This window comes from Papaver somniferum, unplaced genomic scaffold (genome assembly GCF_003573695.1).
Source record: "Papaver somniferum cultivar HN1 unplaced genomic scaffold, ASM357369v1 unplaced-scaffold_117, whole genome shotgun sequence".
Classification (NCBI taxonomy): Eukaryota; Viridiplantae; Streptophyta; class Magnoliopsida; order Ranunculales; family Papaveraceae; genus Papaver; species Papaver somniferum.
In genome coordinates, this window is record NW_020620714.1 from 6,571,720 (window position 1) to 6,582,301 (window position 10,582).

Genomic DNA, 10,582 nt, shown 5'->3' on the forward strand with positions numbered 1-10,582 from the left:
CCAATGTGAAGCCCTTTGATGTCTCAAAACTCGGACCACACGACAATGGTCAGGAGTCTCATATATCCTCTTAGCCCAAGACTCTCAGTAAAAAATAAACACCTTGCCTCTGTCGGATGGAAGACCATGTGGTAAACCATCCTCCCGCGCATCTATCACATCATCATCATCATCAGGGATGTGAAACCCAACAACACGAGGTGTAGCATCTTGCTTCTCTGGTTCTTGTTGTTCTTCCACTTCTGGTTGAACTTCCACATCTGGTTGATCTTCCACATCTGGTTGATCTTCCAAGTTTTCCCTTTACCCTTTTGTTTCCTATACATAGTAAAAAAAATAAATAATTATAATCCTACAGAATACACAGCATATCCTAAATAATAGAAGTTACAGATATAAGTTCGGCTTATAAGTACGACAGACGAAATAGCCGAACCTAAAAAATCCAAAGATCGGCTATGTTTAAAATACACCGAAATGTTCTTCGATTAAAGTTTGGCTTCTAATAAAATAACATCTAATGAGCCGATCTTTTCTCTGTGTTACGAAGAAAACCTAGGTCTTTCTAATTAAACCTAATTTAACAATACAAGAAACTGCCTTTATCACCAAATTAAAGTGTTGGGTTTGTAGAAAATACCTTTTAATCCTCATTTATGGGGTTTCTTCTTCAGTTGATTGAACTTCTTTGTCAATTTCAGTTTGAACTTCTTCTAACGGTTGTTGGTCTTCAATTGACGGATTAGAAGAAAATTTTGACCGCCTACCAATTGCTTTTTGTTTTCCACGAGCCATGTTATAGTTGTGTTTAATCACGATCAAATTTTTATGGATCGACGATTAATTTCTACGATGAAATATGATTTTAACCGTTTTCTCCAACTTGGTTCGGCTAGAGAAGAAAAGAGTAACCGAAGAGGTTCTACGGTGTATCTTATGCTTTGACCCGAAAGATATTTTTTGTTTTATATCACCTTAAGGGCAGTTTAGGAATTTACGTGTTTCTAGAATATTCTACTACTTTCCAACTAGTTCGGCTCTTAACAAATTGGCAATTTAAGATGAACATTTTTCTTTAGAGAATTATCAAGTGCCACAAGTTTGGTTCGGCTCTTTACGAAATTGGCAATTTATGCCGAAGTTATTACTAAAAGAACTATCGAATGTCACCAATTTAGTTCGGCTAATACGCATTTAACACTTATAAGCCGACCCTTTTACTTGAAGTATTAAGGAATGTCAGCAAGTAAGTTCGGGTACTACGCATTAGGTATTTATAAGCCGAACCTTATACTGTAACTTAGATATCACCATTGTACTCAAAACATAACATTTCACTTAAACATAAAAGGATAACATTGTACTTAAACATCGTAACATTGTACCGAAAGTATAAAATTGTTTTCTTCAAGTAAAGAACATTGCTCTAAATTCAAACATTACTTAAAAACCAAACAATAAAAATATAGTGTACTTCAATTTCAACATATTCATTCATTGAGCATGACCGTGTTTTCCACCATCACAACCTTTTTTACCACCACTTCCACTCGCACCTTCACCTTTGTTGATTACTCCGTCCCAAGGTTTGTAAATATATTCTTGCCCTTCCTCCGCCATCTCTACATTGCAATCGTCTTTACCCCCAGCCACCTAATAAAATTTAGTTACAACAAATAAGCAACAATATACAAAAATATTGAAAACAACTTTAAAAGAATGCACTCAATATACCATAGTTCGGTAAGCCTTTGGAACATCTTTAACAATTCCCTTTGAGTTCTTCCTCGTCTTCGACTCCACTTCCTTTTGTTTTTGCTTTCCCCCCTTAGCATCTACCAAATCTTGACTTTCCTTATTAATGATTAAGGGATGTGAAATTTGGTTATACCAATATATATAAGCCGGGTCAACTTCACCAGGATCGTCACGCAACTCTTCTAAGTTATCACAACTTAATTTGTTCTCTTCCAATTTATCCCAAAAATCAGTGGTAGGATCGGGATCATACTCGGCATTCCATGAACTTTTCGTACTCTCTGTTCCCTTAGAACCCTTAGGAAACAACTTGAACTTTGATTCCTCTAGCACCAGAATCGTTTGGATAAATCCATATTGACGGATTACTCGACGGGGATTAAACAATGTAAAGCCTTTGGGATAAAACAAAGGCCCGTATTACATCCGTAATGGCATATCTTCATCTTCAACAACTTCATCATCTTCTTCATCCTTTTTGTATGGTTGAAATACAACTTGTTCAACAGTCAAAGAGTCTAATTTTTCTCTCAAAGCTATCAATATTTCCTTTTTATTCCTCTTCTTATTTTACTTGAAAATCCATTTTCCCGAGGCAGGGAATGTATCTAACCCACTTTTCATCTTCCTTGGAAAATTTCAATTCCCAGAAATTGTCATATATCCATACCTAAATCAACAATATGAAGGAAAAAAACCAATTCCGAGAAATTGTCATATTTAGGGTTCAATTTATTGGTACTGACTATTTCAAAAGACAATCTCTAAAATCTGTGTACGTGAGTTGGACTAATGGATACTGTACTAAAAAAGGTATATTAAGATTGTTATGATAAAATCTCGTGTGCAATCAGGTCCTTGGTTAGTGAAATTAGTGAAGGTTTGTATAGTTAATTGGTTTTTTATGGTTGTGCAGGGTAAGATTTCATTGTTGTCTGCCAGGCATTGCATCATATGCGTATCGTTATCTTTGTATTGGCTACTGTTCATGTCATATTTTGTGTTCTCGCCATTCGTTTTGAGCAGTTTAAAGGTAATTGTGATGCATTACCTTCTGATTTGTGGTTGTTGGTCACTTCGTCTATATCTTTGATGCCCCATATATCATCTTGTTATTTTTGTGGATGTTAAGACTCATTGTATGTATCTTGATACAGCAAGGTAAGAGCGAAATAGGTTCTGCGCGAACATGCTTGTTTAGTTATCTCGGAGGCTTTATAAGTATGTAATGTGGAGTATTATATAGTGCAGTTCTGAACAAGGTCACACAAGTCCATCAACATTATCTTATCAAGGGCCATTTTTTTGTGTGGCAGGAATCACTTGGCCGGTATATTCTGCTTTCATCTACTTTTATATACTGTTCTTAACTTCTTAGTTGACATGTTTAGCTAGTTAATTCTTTTGAAAAGGGTATTACTCAGAAGACCATGTTTTGTCTTTTAAAATAAAATTGAGGTCTTGTTTCTTTTTTTATTTTGGATCAGTAGGTAGGACTCAAGATGTGAATAGGTTTTGAACTAAGGACATTGACACGAACACACACTAACTTTGCCACTTGACTCGAAAGGTTTCTGGATTTGGGGTGCAGGGTGCAGTTTCTGTTTTGGTGTTTTAGAGGTACAAAATCACTGTTAAGGAGCACTGCTGTTTTAGGATTTCAGTGTATATCTTTTGGCGCATATCTCTAACCCAGACAGAAATTGCAGGATCCTATGTAGTACCATGGTGGCAGTAACCTCTAGTGTAGAGGCTGGGATTTTGGGCAGTTCACAGATAATATTTTTGTTTTACTCTAAAATTGGTAATACATAAAAATAGAAAAAGGTAAAAAAATACATTAGAAAAAAAGAAACCGTGACAATATATGGTAAATACCGTGTTTCCTAGTTTGTAGAGAACAGGGTTTTTGAAATCATCAACCTAATCCTGAAAATAAGGTTGACGAAGTCGTTTCAGTTGTTTAGAAGTATTTTTTTCTTGCAGTTTGTGTTTCTCTCTTCCTCAATTACTGCATTGACTGGTATTTCAGTGTGGGATTTTCTAACTGTTGTGGTTTCCCCAGTTTTTTTTTTTTTTTTGAAGTTTTGCAAGAGATTAGTTGAGTTGATTGTTGGAAAGTTGTCTCTATTTTGAAATAGTGATGTAACTAGGGTTTGAGATTGAATTATCTGGAAGTGCCTTGACAAGTTTGTTACAGTTGTTTGGAAAGAGTTTTATGAATATAGCCAATAAATAGGCTTCAAACAATCATTACAGCTCGGTTGAAGAAAGACAAGTTTAATAAGGGTGATCATTCTGAGTTCATACTGTCTATTGTTTAAATTTGTATCTGTCCTAAGACTTCCTTCAATGGTATTAGAGCATAAAATTTCATTTACAGGTTATATGAAACTGAAATTAGTGTCCAGACAATTCTCCTCGGTATTACAATGGCTCAATGCCAATGTTTTACTGAGGCATTGCTATCCTTCACAAGTTTTATTACTCGTGTAACATCTTGTTCCGGTCTCTTAGTTGATTGTTTGTTTTCTACATACTACTTTACTTTGCTTGTTATGATTTGGTTAATATTTAACATTCTTTATCTGTTAACATGCATCTATACACACTCACGACTCTGATTCTGCTTATGATGTATTTTTGTTGAAGATTCTTCTTATTTTTGTGTAGAAATTCTATATTGAGTTTCAGTTTCTTGGTTGAGCAATTTTCAAAAATTGAGAACATGTTCCTGGGAGTATTATATTGATTGGGTTTTGAACCAGAGTTTATTTGTTTCTATTTAGAAAATCTGTTCGTTAAGAATATGGAGGAAGCCGGCGGAGACGAACTTGAAGATGGAGAAATTAGAGACGCAGTTATTACTTTGCCTCCAACACCTCCAGTAATACCATCACCACCACCTCCACCTCCAGTAATACCACCAGAACTACATAACATGGAGCCAGAAGAACAACAGCTGGAACTTGAAGATGGAGAAATTAGAGACACAGTTCTTGCTTTGCCTTTGCCACCTCCAGTAATACCACCGGACGTTAAGATAGAGAAATTAGAACTACATAACATGGAGACAGAGGAGCAACAACTGGAACTTGAAGATGGAGAACTTGAAGATGAACTACATAACATGGAGACAGACGCTTTGAAATGGTTAACAAGCAACGGAATGCGCTGTCCTTCTCCTTCTCGAGCAACAACTGGAACTTGAAGATGGAGAAATTCCGTTCCTTGTTAACCATTTCAAAGCGTCTGTTAATGTTCCTGATGCAACTTTCTATCAGTATACTGTATGTCCAGAATGACCATGTTTGTTTGATTTATGGAATTATAAGCAGGTGTTTTCAACTAATTGGTTTAAACGGTGCAGGTTTCTGTTACCTCTGAAGATAAAGGTGGTGCTCGAATCAAGGGAATCGGGAGAAAGATTATGGACAGTCTATATCAAACTTATTGTTCAGAGATAGGATGGAAACATTTGACTTATGATGGGGAGACAAGCTTGTATACAGTGGGACCTCTTCCAAGGAACTGGTTTGAGTTCAAAGTGGTGCTAGAGGAAACACCACTCATACGGTTTGTCTCTGGTTCCTCTTAGTCATATACATCTCTTGCTGTCCGTAGCATGACTAATAATGTGGGTTCCGGATTGTTTTCAGCAATGGGAGCCCAGGTTTTGATATCCCCAGTGGAATAGAGTGTAAAAGATTGAAGCGTTGTTTGTATCAAGCAACTAAGATGTTTAAAGTAGAGATCAGATTTGCTAGAAAAATTCCCATGCAGGCTATTGGTTTAGCTCTGAAAGGATGCAATACAGAAGGTGCTGTAGATGCTATGAGAGTGCTTGATATTATAATTAAGCAGCAAGCAGCTGAGAGGTGTGTCAACTTTTGATGATCTGATATCTTGTGATATTTTGTCTCTTGTTGTATTGATCTTGTATTTCTTCTTTCTGTGTCTTTTGATTTTAGGGGTTGTCTTCTAATTAGACAATCTTTCTATCATGGTGACGTGAGGAACTTTGTTTCTGTTGGTGACAGCATTACCGGAGTTCGAGGGTTCCATTCCAGTTTCCGCACCACGCAGAGTGGTTTGACCTTGAACATGGGTAGTTTGCTTTTATATTATTATCAGCATTGCATTTAGTTTTTCACACACGAAATTGTTTCTTGATCGAGTTTTCTTTTATTGCTTCGTGCAGATGTGTCCACAACAATGACCTTCACTCCTGGTCCTGTGATACAATTTTTACTTACTAACCAGAGAGTAACGGATCCTCACCAAATTGACTGGGGAAGGGTATAAAATCAGGGTAGTCTTAACTTTTTTTTTTTTTTTTTTTTTTTGTATCTGATCTTTATCTTGTATACTGATTATGAGGAGGTTTCAGGCCAAAAGAATGCTGAAGAACTTGTTAATCAAGTCAAAACACAACAATATGGAATTCAAGATAAAGGACTGAGTGAGAAGCCCTGCAAAGATCTATAGTATGTCATAGAGCACCGCATTTTCCCTTATCCTTTAACTTCGTCAATCGTTCTTTTTTATGAAATTCCTTCTTTCTGGACTGATGCAGCTTCCTGATGAAAATGAGAAATGAAGAACGCAAAAATGAAGTGAAAACTGTTGAGCTTACCGTTTATGATTATTTTACAAAACATCGTAAGTTAGATCTGACTACTTCCGCGTACATGCCTTGTATTGATGTTGGTAGACCAAAAAAACCCAATTACATTCCTCTTGAGGTTAGTATGATGCTTGTCCTATTTGTTTTTTTTTTCATTTTGCAGCGCTATCTTTCCTATCTATCTTATGCTTTTTGTTGTCCTTCATGCCTTCCAGCTCTGTTCACTTGTGCCGCTGCAACGTTATACAAAGTCTTTATCTGCTGTAGAAAAATCTTTTCTATCCGAAAAAAGTCCCAAGCCTCTCGAGCGTATCGAATCTCTGACAGATGTAAGCATGTTTATGGTCTCTTTATCAGTTAATAATCATATCTCTTGAATTATTCATACCTATAATTCGTCTTTTCAGTTTATTAACAACAGCCGTTATGATGCGGACCCGTCATTAAGTGCTTGTGGGGTGTCCATTGAGAAACAATTGATTCCAGTTGAGGGACGTGTTCTTGGCACACCAGGGGTGAGATTTTTTATTGATCAGACATTTAAAGTATGTGTTAAATGGTGCAGTGGTTTACATTTTCACCATTTTATTACAGTTAAAGGTTGGTAATAATGTTGATTGCTTCCCTGGCAATGGAAAGTGGAACTACTCTGGGCAGGTAACTGATAGCTTCACTGCCTTTTCAAGTATGCTGCTGTTGAAATTTAGAAACTCCAACACCAATACTGTTGACTGATGCGCCTTGCGAAAATGATATTAACTTTTTCGGCACAACAACTCGTACAGAGCTTCTAGCTTCTAGAGTAGATTTCTTACAAAATTACGTACCATAGTCCAACTTACTATTTTACAGGAATTCATGCCAAAGTGGTTTCTTCTTTTTCAGACACTATATGAACCGGTTAAAATTCAACGTTGGGCAGTAGTTAACTTTTCTGCTCGTTGGGACACTAGCTATCTTTCTAGGGAGCTTATCACTGGCGCAAGAGATAAGGGAATTGTAAGTTCTATAACTGTTATAACAGCATTTCACTTCATGTTTCTTTGAGACTCATGGTTTATGATGGATTATGTTGAACATGTTCCATCATGATGCAGCATATGGACCCCCCATACTCACTAATTGAAGAAGATTACCAATCAAGAAGATTACCTCCTATTGCTAGAGTAGAAATGATGTTTAAGCAGATAAAGACTAAGCTACCTGGTCCTCCTGAATTGCTTCTATGTGTCTTGGAGCGAAGGAATTCTGATATTTATGGTTTGGTCCCTAAAATATATGTTCAACAAAAATGTCCTTTATTCATCATATCTAATTTCTTTTTAGAACCTAATTTACTTTTTCATTATCAAGGTCCTTGGAAGAATATGTGCCTTTCCGAGTTAGGAATCGTCACCCAATGCCTCACGCCAGCGAAGATAAATGACTTGAACATCAATAATGTTCTTCCTAAAATTAATACCAAGGTAAATCTTGTACTCTTGTGCTTTAATCTATTTATGCTTTTTTTTTATTGTCTCCTCTCTTTTTATGGTCAATACGGTATATTCTCTTATTTGTACGTGTATTTTGTTTTTCTAGATTGGGGGTAAGAATTCTTTGCTAGCCGTTGAACAAGTACCACGTATTCCTCTTATAAGTGAAACTCCAACTATGATATTGGGAATGGATGTTTCTCATGGGACACCAGGTCGATCAGATGTGCCATCCATCGCTGCTGTAAGTCTTTTGGTTTAGTTTTGTATCTCCTTGTATTTGATTATCTTTTCATATACTTAAATTGTTGGCGCTTGACTGGTATTGTTGACGAACTGCTGGTTTTTCCAGGTTGTTGGTTCTAGATATTGGCTTGATTTCAAGGTACATGGCATGCGTGCGTACTCAATCCCCGAAAGAGGAGATGATCGACTCCTTGTACAAACCATTACCAAATGGGGAGGATGATGGAATCATTAGGTTGCTATATTTAACGCTTTCAAATATCATACTCTAGCATTCTTATAGTGTGATCAAAGAAAACTTTATTTATCTAAGTCCAGAGTGATGGCTAATGCAATTCTTTGCTGTCTAATTTAGGGAGCTTTTGTTGGATTTCTATGAGACAAGTAATGGGCGAAAGCCTAGCCAAATTGTCATCTTTAGGTATATTAAAATTGTTCTATGTCAAATTTTACTTTGAGTTGGTCCCATTTCTATTCCGTACAAGGAAACAACGGTATGCATTTTAATAGATTATGGTTTTTCCTCAGGGATGGAGTGGCTGATTCTCAATTTAACCAAGTATTGAATGTCGAGCTGGAGCAGATCATAAAGGTTTGTGCGTTGAAATACTGAAAATTTGGACAAGTAACGGTGATGAATTATTCAGTGTCTGTGGCTCTTTTCATAATTTATGGATTTACCATGCCTGTTGCTGAACTTTTACCTTTTTATGTGGACCATTTAATTTTTTTGACCCTGTCATGTCTTGTTTGCTTTAGGCATTGAATCACTTGGGTGAGACAGAACTTCCAAAGTTCACCCTTGTTGTTGCTCAAGAGTCATCATACGAAGTTATTTAAAGCTGGAGGTTCCCCCGAGAATGTTCCAGCAGGTATTACTTCTACCTCAACCTATAATTCTACAATCTCCACATCTGTAACTTCTGTCGCCTACCTGGCTTCAGTGTTTTAGCTACTTGAGTCGCATCTTTACTTTGGTTTTTCTTTGTACATTTTTGTTTCTCTGCAGGAACGGTGGTGGATACAGAAATTGTGCATCCTAGATATTATGACTTTTACATGTGTGCCCATAATGGAGCTAAAGTAAGTGATTTTCCTTCATATAGTCGTGTACAACTGGTTGAATTGTGGTTCTACTTTATCCTTTTCTTATATACTTCCTGAACTCAACTCTGTATTTTGATCTCCTAAAGGGAACATCCCGCCCAGCACACTACAATGTCTTACTCGATGAGATTGGTTTTTCACCTGACGAGTTGCAAAAGCTTGTGCACTCTCTTTCCTACGTGTAAGCACACAGTCTTTAAACAACACCAGTGAATGAAGTTCGTAACGCCATTAAATGTATTCTAAGTTTCCCGCTTTGCTGTAATTCAGGTACCAGCGTAGTACGACGGCAGTTTCAGTTGGTAAGAGTATATTCTATTCCATTGATAAACCTCGATGCATATTTTAGGTTGTCAAACCTTTTTAAATTGCAACTGGAACAACACCGTATAGTCATCATACCATGGCCCATTATGTCTTATATATCTGTACCAATCTCAGTGACCTTGATGTGTTCTGACGTATATTTTTCTCATCCTTCATTGTCATTGCTCTGTTGCACCGGTTTGTTATGCGCATCACGCAGCTGCACAGATGGCCCAGTTCATAAAATCTGGAGATTTCTCTAATTTTTCTGCATCAAATTCTCCTTTTCGAGAGCTTCCACGGCTTCATCCAAATGTACGGAACTCCATGTTCTTCTGCTGAGTTTGTAGTACAACTACTCCACACAATGTAAACGCCTTGGTGTTTATCCGTAGGGGTATATGATCGGCCTTTCCGCATTTTTTTGTTGGGTTAGAGTTGTATATAAGTACGCAGAGGGTGCATAAAAAGAGAAAGAAAAGGTTGATATCATGATATCAATCAATCAATATTGTAAAGTTTTATAATCTGTTCTTTTTTTAAAATTCAAATCTCTGTTTTGGTGAACATCTTGAAGAAACGGTGTATCTGCAGTCATTCAGGGAACAAGTTGGCATGCAACAATTTTAACCTTGCTGATATTCACTTGGCGTTCCTTGTTTTTGAACACCGCATCTTTCAAGAATAAGGCCCATACACCGGAGTTGTATCTCTGTTGATGTCCCTTGATTGTCAGTTGAGTGAAAACCAAGTTACTATAAAACTATTATAGCCGTGGCACAAGCCGAGTTGCTACAGGATTAGAATTCAAAATTCCTTGGATCCTCAACTTCTATATAAGGTGAAATAGCTAGGTAGTAAAATCTCATCAGAAATAAAACTACGGTCTGAGTTGATCAAGAACAACAAAACTCTGTAATTTTTTTTTTAAAGTTAGAGCTGTAGTTAAACATGGATGAGTACGATTCAATCATGGATGAGTTTGATGAATGGTTAAAAATGGATATGTCCTATGATGAATGGTTAGACTCAAGAATAAAGAGTGATGATTTGCCGGAATTCC

At 36.7% G+C, this 10,582-nt stretch overlaps 1 pseudogene; it reads left to right on the top strand.

Moving 5' to 3' along the window:
* Positions 1–2,550: 2,550 nt before the first annotated feature.
* On the top strand, positions 2,551–9,865 carry LOC113329729 (annotated as a pseudogene).
* The last annotated feature ends 717 nt before the right edge of the window (positions 9,866–10,582 follow it).